The 17,431-nt window shown below is 38.2% G+C and overlaps 10 non-coding genes across 10 annotated transcripts; all 10 read right to left on the reverse strand.

Moving 5' to 3' along the window:
- Positions 1 to 626: 626 nt before the first annotated feature.
- LOC128170239 (5S ribosomal RNA) lies at positions 627 to 745 on the reverse strand. Its single transcript, XR_008241749.1, has one exon. It is a non-coding gene; the product is annotated as a 5S ribosomal RNA (ribosomal RNA).
- Positions 746 to 2,276: 1,531 nt separating this feature from the next.
- Positions 2,277 to 2,395, reverse strand: LOC128170240 (5S ribosomal RNA). Its single transcript, XR_008241750.1, has one exon. It is a non-coding gene; the product is annotated as a 5S ribosomal RNA (ribosomal RNA).
- A 1,537-nt stretch (positions 2,396 to 3,932) lies between these two features.
- Positions 3,933 to 4,051, reverse strand: LOC128170241 (5S ribosomal RNA). The gene has a single exon (XR_008241751.1). It is a non-coding gene; the product is annotated as a 5S ribosomal RNA (ribosomal RNA).
- Positions 4,052 to 5,582: 1,531 nt separating this feature from the next.
- LOC128170242 (5S ribosomal RNA) lies at positions 5,583 to 5,701 on the reverse strand. The gene has a single exon (XR_008241752.1). It is a non-coding gene; the product is annotated as a 5S ribosomal RNA (ribosomal RNA).
- A 1,536-nt stretch (positions 5,702 to 7,237) lies between these two features.
- LOC128170244 (5S ribosomal RNA) lies at positions 7,238 to 7,356 on the reverse strand. Its single transcript, XR_008241753.1, has one exon. It is a non-coding gene; the product is annotated as a 5S ribosomal RNA (ribosomal RNA).
- Positions 7,357 to 8,888: 1,532 nt separating this feature from the next.
- On the reverse strand, positions 8,889 to 9,007 carry LOC128170245 (5S ribosomal RNA). Its single transcript, XR_008241754.1, has one exon. It is a non-coding gene; the product is annotated as a 5S ribosomal RNA (ribosomal RNA).
- Positions 9,008 to 10,538: 1,531 nt separating this feature from the next.
- On the reverse strand, positions 10,539 to 10,657 carry LOC128170247 (5S ribosomal RNA). Its single transcript, XR_008241756.1, has one exon. It is a non-coding gene; the product is annotated as a 5S ribosomal RNA (ribosomal RNA).
- Positions 10,658 to 12,192: 1,535 nt separating this feature from the next.
- On the reverse strand, positions 12,193 to 12,311 carry LOC128170248 (5S ribosomal RNA). Its single transcript, XR_008241757.1, has one exon. It is a non-coding gene; the product is annotated as a 5S ribosomal RNA (ribosomal RNA).
- A 1,532-nt stretch (positions 12,312 to 13,843) lies between these two features.
- On the reverse strand, positions 13,844 to 13,962 carry LOC128170249 (5S ribosomal RNA). Its single transcript, XR_008241758.1, has one exon. It is a non-coding gene; the product is annotated as a 5S ribosomal RNA (ribosomal RNA).
- Positions 13,963 to 15,496: 1,534 nt separating this feature from the next.
- On the reverse strand, positions 15,497 to 15,615 carry LOC128170250 (5S ribosomal RNA). The gene has a single exon (XR_008241759.1). It is a non-coding gene; the product is annotated as a 5S ribosomal RNA (ribosomal RNA).
- Between the last annotated feature and the right edge of the window lie 1,816 nt (positions 15,616 to 17,431).

The raw sequence follows: 17,431 nt of genomic DNA on the forward strand, positions 1-17,431 counted from the left end.
CTTTCTTCTGGGACTGGTACTTTGGATAGCTTTCATCTTGATATAGGATATAGCACTAGAAGATGCAGTAAGTGTTTTCGATTTGCAGTGTAGGATTTGTGATGTCCTTGCTCTTCGCGCACCCCACTATATAGCGCACAGTGGCATTGCTAATTGAGAAACTCGTTTCATTTCATAAGGCGACACGAGTCGCCTGAATAAACAAGTTATTATCTGTCTCAAATGCTGTGCCAGGTGCCATGATTGCTGAGCTTGGGCTGACAATTATCTACCCTAATATACCGTTATTTCGCTTCTTCAAAATCGAGATACATAATTATGTGTATTGTATAAGGTAATTAATTAAGCATATAATATTTGATAATCATTAATTATCGGTAATTCATACATGGACAAAATATCGTTTCATTGTTTTTTGTAATGCGATTGATTCGCTATGTTTTATTTTACTTGCTTATTTCTTGTCTGCCGCATGCATGTAAATTTCACCGCACGTTTTTCACGGACTTGTCTCCCTTAGACCATGATGACTTGGAGATCATTGGAAAATTTATTCGCAGGGCGAATTATGAGAATTATTTTTGATAAAAAAAAAAATTGATGAAATTTTATTTGAAATAAAAAAAAGTCTACGACACCTGGTATTCCCAGGCGGTCACCCATCCAAGTACTAACCAAGCTCTACGTTGCTTAACTTCGGTGATCGGACGAGAACCGGTGCTTTCAACGTGATATGGCCGTAGACATTAGATAGGGTTTATATTGCGTACATAAAGATACACTTGTGAAAGAAATTTCAATTATTTTAATTTCATGTTTCAGATATTTTTATTTTAGTGTAATAAAAGCTATATGTTACTCACTGACTCACTCCATAGAAATGTTTACTTTGTTTTGTAAAGGGGGGGGGGGGGGTGAACGCGCACTTGCTACTGTTGCGAATGTGAAAAAGGGGGGGGGGGTCTTGTAAGACGCCTTGTGGTTTTTTTTTATTTGATGATATGACAGAATACACTTGTGTTTGTAGATGATGAGAGGGATTGATATATCATCGGGGCACTTTCTATTACACGAAAAGAGGGCGGGGGGGGGGGGATAAATAATATTTATCTGTATTACAAAAGTAAAATTCAATTGTGGGATATGCAAGTGTAATGTGTTGTTGCTGTTGTAATTTGTTTTTGGTGTATATGTTCATTTTTTCCATTGATAATTTATCTATTTTGATTTCATTGATATGTACACTGTATTTCTATTGTATTGTATAGAGACATCTTTTCGAAAAAATTTCATGGCTCTAAAAAGAGCCGTTTGCAGTTATATCTGTAGTAACCGCTCAGTACTCCTCATCTGATCCGGAGTCTGACATGTCGTCGGAGATGATCTGTACATCTTCTCCAAACATTTCACGCCTTAGGTCTGCTACTGTCTGTGCTTTGTTGTGAGCGTAGTCGTAGTACATGTTTCTGAGTCCCTCAACAACTGCCAGTCTCAGTCTAAGGCTGTATCTGAAGGAACGATGATTCTCTGCCTTGGCTCTACTGTATCGGGACTGGAGGTCAGACATCTTGTAGTTGAGTTGGACAATCTGCTCACACGCTCTTTTAAAGCGACGTTCGCTGTCCATCAACGAAAAACGCTTGTCCATAGTCTTTCTTCTGGGACTGGTACTTTGGATAGCTTTCATCTTGATATAGGATATAGCACTAGAAGATGCAGTAAGTGTTTTCGATTTGCAGTGTAGGATTTGTGATGTCCTTGCTCTTCGCGCACCCCACTATATAGCGCACAGTGGCATTGCTAATTGAGAAACTCGTTTCATTTCATAAGGCGACACGAGTCGCCTGAATAAACAAGTTATTATCTGTCTCAAATGCTGTGCCAGGTGCCATGATTGCTGAGCTTGGGCTGACAATTATCTACCCTAATATACCGTTATTTCGCTTCTTCAAAATTGAGATACATAATTATGTGTATTGTATAAGGTAATTAATTAAGCATATAATATTTGATAATCATTAATAATCGGTAATTCATACATGGACAAAATATCGTTTCATTGTTTTTTGTAATGCGATTGATTCGCTATGTTTTATTTTACTTGCTTATTTCTTGTCTGCCGCATGCATGTAAATTTCACCGCACGTTTTTCACGGACTTGTCTCCCTTAGACCATGATGACTTGGAGATCATTGGAAAATTTATTCGCAGGGCGAATTATGAGAATTATTTTTGATAAAAAAAAAATTGATGAAATTTTATTTGAAATAAGAAAAAGTCTACGACACCTGGTATTCCCAGGCGGTCACCCATCCAAGTACTAACCAAGCTCTACGTTGCTTAACTTCGGTGATCGGACGAGAACCGGTGCTTTCAACGTGATATGGCCGTAGACATTAGATAGGGTTTATATTGCGTACATAAAGATACAGTTGTGAAAGACATTTCAATTATTTTAATTTCATGTTTCAGATATTTATATTTTAGTGTAATAAAAGCTATATGTTACTCACTGACTCACTCCATAGAAATGTTTACTTTGTTTTGTAAAGGGGGGGGGGGGGGGGGTGAACGCGCACTTGCTACTGTTGCGAATGTGAAAAAGGGGGGGGGGGGTCTTGTAAGACGCCTTGTGGTTTTTTTTTATTTGATGATATGACAGAATACACTTGTGTTTGTAGATGATGAGAGGGATTGATATATCATCGGGGCACTTTCTATTACACGAAAAGAGGGCGGGGGGGGGGGGGGATAAATAATATTTATCTGTATTACAAAAGTAAAATTCAATTGTGGGATATGCAAGTGTAATGTGTTGTTGCTGTTGTAATTTGTTTTTGGTGTATATGTTCATTTTTTCCATTGATAATTTATCTATTTTGATTTCATTGATATGTACACTGTATTTCTATTGTATTGTATAGAGACATCTTTTCGAAAAAATTTCATGGCTCTAAAAAGAGCCGTTTGCAGTTATATCTGTAGTAACCGCTCAGTACTCCTCATCTGATCCGGAGTCTGACATGTCGTCGGAGATGATCTGTACATCTTCTCCAAACATTTCACGCCTTAGGTCTGCTACTGTCTGTGCTTTGTTGTGAGCGTAGTCGTAGTACATGTTTCTGAGTCCCTCAACAACTGCCAGTCTCAGTCTAAGGCTGTATCTGAAGGAACGATGATTCTCTGCCTTGGCTCTACTGTATCGGGACTGGAGGTCAGACATCTTGTAGTTGAGTTGGACAATCTGCTCACACGCTCTTTTAAAGCGACGTTCGCTGTCCATCAACGAAAAACGCTTGTCCATAGTCTTTCTTCTGGGACTGGTACTTTGGATAGCTTTCATCTTGATATAGGATATAGCACTAGAAGATGCAGTAAGTGTTTTCGATTTGCAGTGTAGGATTTGTGATGTCCTTGCTCTTCGCGCACCCCACTATATAGCGCACAGTGGCATTGCTAATTGAGAAACTCGTTTCATTTCATAAGGCGACACGAGTCGCCTGAATAAACAAGTTATTATCTGTCTCAAATGCTGTGCCAGGTGCCATGATTGCTGAGCTTGGGCTGACAATTATCTACCCTAATATACCGTTATTTCGCTTCTTCAAAATTGAGATACATAATTATGTGTATTGTATAAGGTAATTAATTAAGCATATAATATTTGATAATCATTAATAATCGGTAATTCATACATGGACAAAATATCGTTTCATTGTTTTTTGTAATGCGATTGATTCGCTATGTTTTATTTTACTTGCTTATTTCTTGTCTGCCGCATGCATGTAAATTTCACCGCACGTTTTTCACGGACTTGTCTCCCTTAGACCATGATGACTTGGAGATCATTGGAAAATTTATTCGCAGGGCGAATTATGAGAATTATTTTTGATAAAAAAAAAATTGATGAAATTTTATTTGAAATAAGAAAAAGTCTACGACACCTGGTATTCCCAGGCGGTCACCCATCCAAGTACTAACCAAGCTCTACGTTGCTTAACTTCGGTGATCGGACGAGAACCGGTGCTTTCAACGTGATATGGCCGTAGACATTAGATAGGGTTTATATTGCGTACATAAAGATACAGTTGTGAAAGACATTTCAATTATTTTAATTTCATGTTTCAGATATTTATATTTTAGTGTAATAAAAGCTATATGTTACTCACTGACTCACTCCATAGAAATGTTTACTTTGTTTTGTAAAGGGGGGGGGGGGGGGTGAACGCGCACTTGCTACTGTTGCGAATGTGAAAAAGGGGGGGGGGGTCTTGTAAGACGCCTTGTGGTTTTTTTTTATTTGATGATATGACAGAATACACTTGTGTTTGTAGATGATGAGAGGGATTGATATATCATCGGGGCACTTTCTATTACACGAAAAGAGGGCGGGGGGGGGGGATAAATAATATTTATCTGTATTACAAAAGTAAAATTCAATTGTGGGATATGCAAGTGTAATGTGTTGTTGCTGTTGTAATTTGTTTTTGGTGTATATGTTCATTTTTTCCATTGATAATTTATCTATTTTGATTTCATTGATATGTACACTGTATTTCTATTGTATTGTATAGAGACATCTTTTCGAAAAAATTTCATGGCTCTAAAAAGAGCCGTTTGCAGTTATATCTGTAGTAACCGCTCAGTACTCCTCATCTGATCCGGAGTCTGACATGTCGTCGGAGATGATCTGTACATCTTCTCCAAACATTTCACGCCTTAGGTCTGCTACTGTCTGTGCTTTGTTGTGAGCGTAGTCGTAGTACATGTTTCTGAGTCCCTCAACAACTGCCAGTCTCAGTCTAAGGCTGTATCTGAAGGAACGATGATTCTCTGCCTTGGCTCTACTGTATCGGGACTGGAGGTCAGACATCTTGTAGTTGAGTTGGACAATCTGCTCACACGCTCTTTTAAAGCGACGTTCGCTGTCCATCAACGAAAAACGCTTGTCCATAGTCTTTCTTCTGGGACTGGTACTTTGGATAGCTTTCATCTTGATATAGGATATAGCACTAGAAGATGCAGTAAGTGTTTTCGATTTGCAGTGTAGGATTTGTGATGTCCTTGCTCTTCGCGCACCCCACTATATAGCGCACAGTGGCATTGCTAATTGAGAAACTCGTTTCATTTCATAAGGCGACACGAGTCGCCTGAATAAACAAGTTATTATCTGTCTCAAATGCTGTGCCAGGTGCCATGATTGCTGAGCTTGGGCTGACAATTATCTACCCTAATATACCGTTATTTCGCTTCTTCAAAATTGAGATACATAATTATGTGTATTGTATAAGGTAATTAATTAAGCATATAATATTTGATAATCATTAATAATCGGTAATTCATACATGGACAAAATATCGTTTCATTGTTTTTTGTAATGCGATTGATTCGCTATGTTTTATTTTACTTGCTTATTTCTTGTCTGCCGCATGCATGTAAATTTCACCGCACGTTTTTCACGGACTTGTCTCCCTTAGACCATGATGACTTGGAGATCATTGGAAAATTTATTCGCAGGGCGAATTATGAGAATTATTTTTGATAAAAAAAAAATTGATGAAATTTTATTTGAAATAAGAAAAAGTCTACGACACCTGGTATTCCCAGGCGGTCACCCATCCAAGTACTAACCAAGCTCTACGTTGCTTAACTTCGGTGATCGGACGAGAACCGGTGCTTTCAACGTGATATGGCCGTAGACATTAGATAGGGTTTATATTGCGTACATAAAGATACAGTTGTGAAAGACATTTCAATTATTTTAATTTCATGTTTCAGATATTTATATTTTAGTGTAATAAAAGCTATATGTTACTCACTGACTCACTCCATAGAAATGTTTACTTTGTTTTGTAAAGGGGGGGGGGGGGGGGGTGAACGCGCACTTGCTACTGTTGCGAATGTGAAAAAGGGGGGGGGGGGTCTTGTAAGACGCCTTGTGGTTTTTTTTTATTTGATGATATGACAGAATACACTTGTGTTTGTAGATGATGAGAGGGATTGATATATCATCGGGGCACTTTCTATTACACGAAAAGAGGGCGGGGGGGGGGGGGATAAATAATATTTATCTGTATTACAAAAGTAAAATTCAATTGTGGGATATGCAAGTGTAATGTGTTGTTGCTGTTGTAATTTGTTTTTGGTGTATATGTTCATTTTTTCCATTGATAATTTATCTATTTTGATTTCATTGATATGTACACTGTATTTCTATTGTATTGTATAGAGACATCTTTTCGAAAAAATTTCATGGCTCTAAAAAGAGCCGTTTGCAGTTATATCTGTAGTAACCGCTCAGTACTCCTCATCTGATCCGGAGTCTGACATGTCGTCGGAGATGATCTGTACATCTTCTCCAAACATTTCACGCCTTAGGTCTGCTACTGTCTGTGCTTTGTTGTGAGCGTAGTCGTAGTACATGTTTCTGAGTCCCTCAACAACTGCCAGTCTCAGTCTAAGGCTGTATCTGAAGGAACGATGATTCTCTGCCTTGGCTCTACTGTATCGGGACTGGAGGTCAGACATCTTGTAGTTGAGTTGGACAATCTGCTCACACGCTCTTTTAAAGCGACGTTCGCTGTCCATCAACGAAAAACGCTTGTCCATAGTCTTTCTTCTGGGACTGGTACTTTGGATAGCTTTCATCTTGATATAGGATATAGCACTAGAAGATGCAGTAAGTGTTTTCGATTTGCAGTGTAGGATTTGTGATGTCCTTGCTCTTCGCGCACCCCACTATATAGCGCACAGTGGCATTGCTAATTGAGAAACTCGTTTCATTTCATAAGGCGACACGAGTCGCCTGAATAAACAAGTTATTATCTGTCTCAAATGCTGTGCCAGGTGCCATGATTGCTGAGCTTGGGCTGACAATTATCTACCCTAATATACCGTTATTTCGCTTCTTCAAAATTGAGATACATAATTATGTGTATTGTATAAGGTAATTAATTAAGCATATAATATTTGATAATCATTAATAATCGGTAATTCATACATGGACAAAATATCGTTTCATTGTTTTTTGTAATGCGATTGATTCGCTATGTTTTATTTTACTTGCTTATTTCTTGTCTGCCGCATGCATGTAAATTTCACCGCACGTTTTTCACGGACTTGTCTCCCTTAGACCATGATGACTTGGAGATCATTGGAAAATTTATTCGCAGGGCGAATTATGAGAATTATTTTTGATAAAAAAAAAATTGATGAAATTTTATTTGAAATAAGAAAAAGTCTACGACACCTGGTATTCCCAGGCGGTCACCCATCCAAGTACTAACCAAGCTCTACGTTGCTTAACTTCGGTGATCGGACGAGAACCGGTGCTTTCAACGTGATATGGCCGTAGACATTAGATAGGGTTTATATTGCGTACATAAAGATACAGTTGTGAAAGACATTTCAATTATTTTAATTTCATGTTTCAGATATTTATATTTTAGTGTAATAAAAGCTATATGTTACTCACTGACTCACTCCATAGAAATGTTTACTTTGTTTTGTAAAGGGGGGGGGGGGGGGTGAACGCGCACTTGCTACTGTTGCGAATGTGAAAAAGGGGGGGGGGGTCTTGTAAGACGCCTTGTGGTTTTTTTTTATTTGATGATATGACAGAATACACTTGTGTTTGTAGATGATGAGAGGGATTGATATATCATCGGGGCACTTTCTATTACACGAAAAGAGGGCGGGGGGGGGGGGATAAATAATATTTATCTGTATTACAAAAGTAAAATTCAATTGTGGGATATGCAAGTGTAATGTGTTGTTGCTGTTGTAATTTGTTTTTGGTGTATATGTTCATTTTTTCCATTGATAATTTATCTATTTTGATTTCATTGATATGTACACTGTATTTCTATTGTATTGTATAGAGACATCTTTTCGAAAAAATTTCATGGCTCTAAAAAGAGCCGTTTGCAGTTATATCTGTAGTAACCGCTCAGTACTCCTCATCTGATCCGGAGTCTGACATGTCGTCGGAGATGATCTGTACATCTTCTCCAAACATTTCACGCCTTAGGTCTGCTACTGTCTGTGCTTTGTTGTGAGCGTAGTCGTAGTACATGTTTCTGAGTCCCTCAACAACTGCCAGTCTCAGTCTAAGGCTGTATCTGAAGGAACGATGATTCTCTGCCTTGGCTCTACTGTATCGGGACTGGAGGTCAGACATCTTGTAGTTGAGTTGGACAATCTGCTCACACGCTCTTTTAAAGCGACGTTCGCTGTCCATCAACGAAAAACGCTTGTCCATAGTCTTTCTTCTGGGACTGGTACTTTGGATAGCTTTCATCTTGATATAGGATATAGCACTAGAAGATGCAGTAAGTGTTTTCGATTTGCAGTGTAGGATTTGTGATGTCCTTGCTCTTCGCGCACCCCACTATATAGCGCACAGTGGCATTGCTAATTGAGAAACTCGTTTCATTTCATAAGGCGACACGAGTCGCCTGAATAAACAAGTTATTATCTGTCTCAAATGCTGTGCCAGGTGCCATGATTGCTGAGCTTGGGCTGACAATTATCTACCCTAATATACCGTTATTTCGCTTCTTCAAAATTGAGATACATAATTATGTGTATTGTATAAGGTAATTAATTAAGCATATAATATTTGATAATCATTAATAATCGGTAATTCATACATGGACAAAATATCGTTTCATTGTTTTTTGTAATGCGATTGATTCGCTATGTTTTATTTTACTTGCTTATTTCTTGTCTGCCGCATGCATGTAAATTTCACCGCACGTTTTTCACGGACTTGTCTCCCTTAGACCATGATGACTTGGAGATCATTGGAAAATTTATTCGCAGGGCGAATTATGAGAATTATTTTTGATAAAAAAAAAATTGATGAAATTTTATTTGAAATAAGAAAAAGTCTACGACACCTGGTATTCCCAGGCGGTCACCCATCCAAGTACTAACCAAGCTCTACGTTGCTTAACTTCGGTGATCGGACGAGAACCGGTGCTTTCAACGTGATATGGCCGTAGACATTAGATAGGGTTTATATTGCGTACATAAAGATACAGTTGTGAAAGACATTTCAATTATTTTAATTTCATGTTTCAGATATTTATATTTTAGTGTAATAAAAGCTATATGTTACTCACTGACTCACTCCATAGAAATGTTTACTTTGTTTTGTAAAGGGGGGGGGGGGGGGGTGAACGCGCACTTGCTACTGTTGCGAATGTGAAAAAGGGGGGGGGGTCTTGTAAGACGCCTTGTGGTTTTTTTTTATTTGATGATATGACAGAATACACTTGTGTTTGTAGATGATGAGAGGGATTGATATATCATCGGGGCACTTTCTATTACACGAAAAGAGGGCGGGGGGGGGGGATAAATAATATTTATCTGTATTACAAAAGTAAAATTCAATTGTGGGATATGCAAGTGTAATGTGTTGTTGCTGTTGTAATTTGTTTTTGGTGTATATGTTCATTTTTTCCATTGATAATTTATCTATTTTGATTTCATTGATATGTACACTGTATTTCTATTGTATTGTATAGAGACATCTTTTCGAAAAAATTTCATGGCTCTAAAAAGAGCCGTTTGCAGTTATATCTGTAGTAACCGCTCAGTACTCCTCATCTGATCCGGAGTCTGACATGTCGTCGGAGATGATCTGTACATCTTCTCCAAACATTTCACGCCTTAGGTCTGCTACTGTCTGTGCTTTGTTGTGAGCGTAGTCGTAGTACATGTTTCTGAGTCCCTCAACAACTGCCAGTCTCAGTCTAAGGCTGTATCTGAAGGAACGATGATTCTCTGCCTTGGCTCTACTGTATCGGGACTGGAGGTCAGACATCTTGTAGTTGAGTTGGACAATCTGCTCACACGCTCTTTTAAAGCGACGTTCGCTGTCCATCAACGAAAAACGCTTGTCCATAGTCTTTCTTCTGGGACTGGTACTTTGGATAGCTTTCATCTTGATATAGGATATAGCACTAGAAGATGCAGTAAGTGTTTTCGATTTGCAGTGTAGGATTTGTGATGTCCTTGCTCTTCGCGCACCCCACTATATAGCGCACAGTGGCATTGCTAATTGAGAAACTCGTTTCATTTCATAAGGCGACACGAGTCGCCTGAATAAACAAGTTATTATCTGTCTCAAATGCTGTGCCAGGTGCCATGATTGCTGAGCTTGGGCTGACAATTATCTACCCTAATATACCGTTATTTCGCTTCTTCAAAATTGAGATACATAATTATGTGTATTGTATAAGGTAATTAATTAAGCATATAATATTTGATAATCATTAATAATCGGTAATTCATACATGGACAAAATATCGTTTCATTGTTTTTTGTAATGCGATTGATTCGCTATGTTTTATTTTACTTGCTTATTTCTTGTCTGCCGCATGCATGTAAATTTCACCGCACGTTTTTCACGGACTTGTCTCCCTTAGACCATGATGACTTGGAGATCATTGGAAAATTTATTCGCAGGGCGAATTATGAGAATTATTTTTGATAAAAAAAAAATTGATGAAATTTTATTTGAAATAAGAAAAAGTCTACGACACCTGGTATTCCCAGGCGGTCACCCATCCAAGTACTAACCAAGCTCTACGTTGCTTAACTTCGGTGATCGGACGAGAACCGGTGCTTTCAACGTGATATGGCCGTAGACATTAGATAGGGTTTATATTGCGTACATAAAGATACAGTTGTGAAAGACATTTCAATTATTTTAATTTCATGTTTCAGATATTTATATTTTAGTGTAATAAAAGCTATATGTTACTCACTGACTCACTCCATAGAAATGTTTACTTTGTTTTGTAAAGGGGGGGGGGGGGGGTGAACGCGCACTTGCTACTGTTGCGAATGTGAAAAAGGGGGGGGGGTCTTGTAAGACGCCTTGTGGTTTTTTTTTATTTGATGATATGACAGAATACACTTGTGTTTGTAGATGATGAGAGGGATTGATATATCATCGGGGCACTTTCTATTACACGAAAAGAGGGCGGGGGGGGGGGGGGGGATAAATAATATTTATCTGTATTACAAAAGTAAAATTCAATTGTGGGATATGCAAGTGTAATGTGTTGTTGCTGTTGTAATTTGTTTTTGGTGTATATGTTCATTTTTTCCATTGATAATTTATCTATTTTGATTTCATTGATATGTACACTGTATTTCTATTGTATTGTATAGAGACATCTTTTCGAAAAAATTTCATGGCTCTAAAAAGAGCCGTTTGCAGTTATATCTGTAGTAACCGCTCAGTACTCCTCATCTGATCCGGAGTCTGACATGTCGTCGGAGATGATCTGTACATCTTCTCCAAACATTTCACGCCTTAGGTCTGCTACTGTCTGTGCTTTGTTGTGAGCGTAGTCGTAGTACATGTTTCTGAGTCCCTCAACAACTGCCAGTCTCAGTCTAAGGCTGTATCTGAAGGAACGATGATTCTCTGCCTTGGCTCTACTGTATCGGGACTGGAGGTCAGACATCTTGTAGTTGAGTTGGACAATCTGCTCACACGCTCTTTTAAAGCGACGTTCGCTGTCCATCAACGAAAAACGCTTGTCCATAGTCTTTCTTCTGGGACTGGTACTTTGGATAGCTTTCATCTTGATATAGGATATAGCACTAGAAGATGCAGTAAGTGTTTTCGATTTGCAGTGTAGGATTTGTGATGTCCTTGCTCTTCGCGCACCCCACTATATAGCGCACAGTGGCATTGCTAATTGAGAAACTCGTTTCATTTCATAAGGCGACACGAGTCGCCTGAATAAACAAGTTATTATCTGTCTCAAATGCTGTGCCAGGTGCCATGATTGCTGAGCTTGGGCTGACAATTATCTACCCTAATATACCGTTATTTCGCTTCTTCAAAATTGAGATACATAATTATGTGTATTGTATAAGGTAATTAATTAAGCATATAATATTTGATAATCATTAATAATCGGTAATTCATACATGGACAAAATATCGTTTCATTGTTTTTTGTAATGCGATTGATTCGCTATGTTTTATTTTACTTGCTTATTTCTTGTCTGCCGCATGCATGTAAATTTCACCGCACGTTTTTCACGGACTTGTCTCCCTTAGACCATGATGACTTGGAGATCATTGGAAAATTTATTCGCAGGGCGAATTATGAGAATTATTTTTGATAAAAAAAAAATTGATGAAATTTTATTTGAAATAAGAAAAAGTCTACGACACCTGGTATTCCCAGGCGGTCACCCATCCAAGTACTAACCAAGCTCTACGTTGCTTAACTTCGGTGATCGGACGAGAACCGGTGCTTTCAACGTGATATGGCCGTAGACATTAGATAGGGTTTATATTGCGTACATAAAGATACAGTTGTGAAAGACATTTCAATTATTTTAATTTCATGTTTCAGATATTTATATTTTAGTGTAATAAAAGCTATATGTTACTCACTGACTCACTCCATAGAAATGTTTACTTTGTTTTGTAAAGGGGGGGGGGGGGGGGGGGTGAACGCGCACTTGCTACTGTTGCGAATGTGAAAAAGGGGGGGGGTCTTGTAAGACGCCTTGTGGTTTTTTTTTATTTGATGATATGACAGAATACACTTGTGTTTGTAGATGATGAGAGGGATTGATATATCATCGGGGCACTTTCTATTACACGAAAAGAGGGCGGGGGGGGGGATAAATAATATTTATCTGTATTACAAAAGTAAAATTCAATTGTGGGATATGCAAGTGTAATGTGTTGTTGCTGTTGTAATTTGTTTTTGGTGTATATGTTCATTTTTTCCATTGATAATTTATCTATTTTGATTTCATTGATATGTACACTGTATTTCTATTGTATTGTATAGAGACATCTTTTCGAAAAAATTTCATGGCTCTAAAAAGAGCCGTTTGCAGTTATATCTGTAGTAACCGCTCAGTACTCCTCATCTGATCCGGAGTCTGACATGTCGTCGGAGATGATCTGTACATCTTCTCCAAACATTTCACGCCTTAGGTCTGCTACTGTCTGTGCTTTGTTGTGAGCGTAGTCGTAGTACATGTTTCTGAGTCCCTCAACAACTGCCAGTCTCAGTCTAAGGCTGTATCTGAAGGAACGATGATTCTCTGCCTTGGCTCTACTGTATCGGGACTGGAGGTCAGACATCTTGTAGTTGAGTTGGACAATCTGCTCACACGCTCTTTTAAAGCGACGTTCGCTGTCCATCAACGAAAAACGCTTGTCCATAGTCTTTCTTCTGGGACTGGTACTTTGGATAGCTTTCATCTTGATATAGGATATAGCACTAGAAGATGCAGTAAGTGTTTTCGATTTGCAGTGTAGGATTTGTGATGTCCTTGCTCTTCGCGCACCCCACTATATAGCGCACAGTGGCATTGCTAATTGAGAAACTCGTTTCATTTCATAAGGCGACACGAGTCGCCTGAATAAACAAGTTATTATCTGTCTCAAATGCTGTGCCAGGTGCCATGATTGCTGAGCTTGGGCTGACAATTATCTACCCTAATATACCGTTATTTCGCTTCTTCAAAATTGAGATACATAATTATGTGTATTGTATAAGGTAATTAATTAAGCATATAATATTTGATAATCATTAATAATCGGTAATTCATACATGGACAAAATATCGTTTCATTGTTTTTTGTAATGCGATTGATTCGCTATGTTTTATTTTACTTGCTTATTTCTTGTCTGCCGCATGCATGTAAATTTCACCGCACGTTTTTCACGGACTTGTCTCCCTTAGACCATGATGACTTGGAGATCATTGGAAAATTTATTCGCAGGGCGAATTATGAGAATTATTTTTGATAAAAAAAAAATTGATGAAATTTTATTTGAAATAAGAAAAAGTCTACGACACCTGGTATTCCCAGGCGGTCACCCATCCAAGTACTAACCAAGCTCTACGTTGCTTAACTTCGGTGATCGGACGAGAACCGGTGCTTTCAACGTGATATGGCCGTAGACATTAGATAGGGTTTATATTGCGTACATAAAGATACAGTTGTGAAAGACATTTCAATTATTTTAATTTCATGTTTCAGATATTTATATTTTAGTGTAATAAAAGCTATATGTTACTCACTGACTCACTCCATAGAAATGTTTACTTTGTTTTGTAAAGGGGGGGGGGGGGGGGGGGGGTGAACGCGCACTTGCTACTGTTGCGAATGTGAAAAAGGGGGGGGGTCTTGTAAGACGCCTTGTGGTTTTTTTTTATTTGATGATATGACAGAATACACTTGTGTTTGTAGATGATGAGAGGGATTGATATATCATCGGGGCACTTTCTATTACACGAAAAGAGGGCGGGGGGGGGGATAAATAATATTTATCTGTATTACAAAAGTAAAATTCAATTGTGGGATATGCAAGTGTAATGTGTTGTTGCTGTTGTAATTTGTTTTTGGTGTATATGTTCATTTTTTCCATTGATAATTTATCTATTTTGATTTCATTGATATGTACACTGTATTTCTATTGTATTGTATAGAGACATCTTTTCGAAAAAATTTCATGGCTCTAAAAAGAGCCGTTTGCAGTTATATCTGTAGTAACCGCTCAGTACTCCTCATCTGATCCGGAGTCTGACATGTCGTCGGAGATGATCTGTACATCTTCTCCAAACATTTCACGCCTTAGGTCTGCTACTGTCTGTGCTTTGTTGTGAGCGTAGTCGTAGTACATGTTTCTGAGTCCCTCAACAACTGCCAGTCTCAGTCTAAGGCTGTATCTGAAGGAACGATGATTCTCTGCCTTGGCTCTACTGTATCGGGACTGGAGGTCAGACATCTTGTAGTTGAGTTGGACAATCTGCTCACACGCTCTTTTAAAGCGACGTTCGCTGTCCATCAACGAAAAACGCTTGTCCATAGTCTTTCTTCTGGGACTGGTACTTTGGATAGCTTTCATCTTGATATAGGATATAGCACTAGAAGATGCAGTAAGTGTTTTCGATTTGCAGTGTAGGATTTGTGATGTCCTTGCTCTTCGCGCACCCCACTATATAGCGCACAGTGGCATTGCTAATTGAGAAACTCGTTTCATTTCATAAGGCGACACGAGTCGCCTGAATAAACAAGTTATTATCTGTCTCAAATGCTGTGCCAGGTGCCATGATTGCTGAGCTTGGGCTGACAATTATCTACCCTAATATACCGTTATTTCGCTTCTTCAAAATTGAGATACATAATTATGTGTATTGTATAAGGTAATTAATTAAGCATATAATATTTGATAATCATTAATAATCGGTAATTCATACATGGACAAAATATCGTTTCATTGTTTTTTGTAATGCGATTGATTCGCTATGTTTTATTTTACTTGCTTATTTCTTGTCTGCCGCATGCATGTAAATTTCACCGCACGTTTTTCACGGACTTGTCTCCCTTAGACCATGATGACTTGGAGATCATTGGAAAATTTATTCGCAGGGCGAATTATGAGAATTATTTTTGATAAAAAAAAAATTGATGAAATTTTATTTGAAATAAGAAAAAGTCTACGACACCTGGTATTCCCAGGCGGTCACCCATCCAAGTACTAACCAAGCTCTACGTTGCTTAACTTCGGTGATCGGACGAGAACCGGTGCTTTCAACGTGATATGGCCGTAGACATTAGATAGGGTTTATATTGCGTACATAAAGATACAGTTGTGAAAGACATTTCAATTATTTTAATTTCATGTTTCAGATATTTATATTTTAGTGTAATAAAAGCTATATGTTACTCACTGACTCACTCCATAGAAATGTTTACTTTGTTTTGTAAAGGGGGGGGGGGGGGTGAACGCGCACTTGCTACTGTTGCGAATGTGAAAAAGGGGGGGGGGTCTTGTAAGACGCCTTGTGGTTTTTTTTTATTTGATGATATGACAGAATACACTTGTGTTTGTAGATGATGAGAGGGATTGATATATCATCGGGGCACTTTCTATTACACGAAAAGAGGGCGGGGGGGGGGGGGGGGATAAATAATATTTATCTGTATTACAAAAGTAAAATTCAATTGTGGGATATGCAAGTGTAATGTGTTGTTGCTGTTGTAATTTGTTTTTGGTGTATATGTTCATTTTTTCCATTGATAATTTATCTATTTTGATTTCATTGATATGTACACTGTATTTCTATTGTATTGTATAGAGACATCTTTTCGAAAAAATTTCATGGCTCTAAAAAGAGCCGTTTGCAGTTATATCTGTAGTAACCGCTCAGTACTCCTCATCTGATCCGGAGTCTGACATGTCGTCGGAGATGATCTGTACATCTTCTCCAAACATTTCACGCCTTAGGTCTGCTACTGTCTGTGCTTTGTTGTGAGCGTAGTCGTAGTACATGTTTCTGAGTCCCTCAACAACTGCCAGTCTCAGTCTAAGGCTGTATCTGAAGGAACGATGATTCTCTGCCTTGGCTCTACTGTATCGGGACTGGAGGTCAGACATCTTGTAGTTGAGTTGGACAATCTGCTCACACGCTCTTTTAAAGCGACGTTCGCTGTCCATCAACGAAAAACGCTTGTCCATAGTCTTTCTTCTGGGACTGGTACTTTGGATAGCTTTCATCTTGATATAGGATATTGAAATATCTGGTAGAGTCGTTTTCATTAATTTTGTTTAGTTTCGTATTTCAATGATATTCAAAATTGAAAATATAACGATAATGCATATGAATATCTCTCATCTTTGTTATCTTTTATTTTCTTTAATTTTTTTTTCGATAACATTGAACGGATTTTGTGTTATATTCGTGTTTTGGAAAATTTGACCGGGTCTTTATTACGAAGCAATGCGGATTAAGATAGACTGCTGACACAAGTTGCAAAATGAAAAATTTACGCTTGTCGAAATTTTGGGGAGGTTGAGATATGAAACTTTCTGGCAGAGCTCTAGGCTGTGGACCCCCCCCCCCCACTCACCCCCTCGAGTGTCTAAAGAGTCTTTTAGTTTCTAATCTTTTGGGTGTGAAGATCGTGGTGGGAGGAATTCGACTTGATCCAGTCCATCCTCTTGAAAAAATAAAATTATTATTTTCGCAATAAATGGCCATAGACACCAACGCCCCTGGCAAACAAAAATTTACTTTCTATTGGACCTTTTTATGAGAAGTAATGCTGGATCTGGCCCCGCGATTTATGTATTAATGTAAGTCCACCATTTTAATAGGGTATAATTACGCACAAATATAACACACAAGGACCGACTCTATCCAAAATCAAGCATTCAATATTTATATCTATTTTGATGCTTGTTTGTATAAAATATTTTCGAATCGTCGCTTTAAAGGAGCATGGTCACGATTTTGGTCAAATTCTATTGTTCTGTTTTTTTTTTAGGTCATCTGAGCTGAAATTTCTGATCACATTTCAATTCTTCTGTCGTCTGTCTGTCTGTCTTCCTGCCTGTCCGTCTGTCCGTAAGCTTTTCACATTTTCAA

This window comes from Crassostrea angulata, chromosome 1, assembly GCF_025612915.1.
Source record: "Crassostrea angulata isolate pt1a10 chromosome 1, ASM2561291v2, whole genome shotgun sequence".
In the NCBI taxonomy this organism is placed as follows: Eukaryota; Metazoa; Mollusca; class Bivalvia; order Ostreida; family Ostreidae; genus Magallana; species Magallana angulata.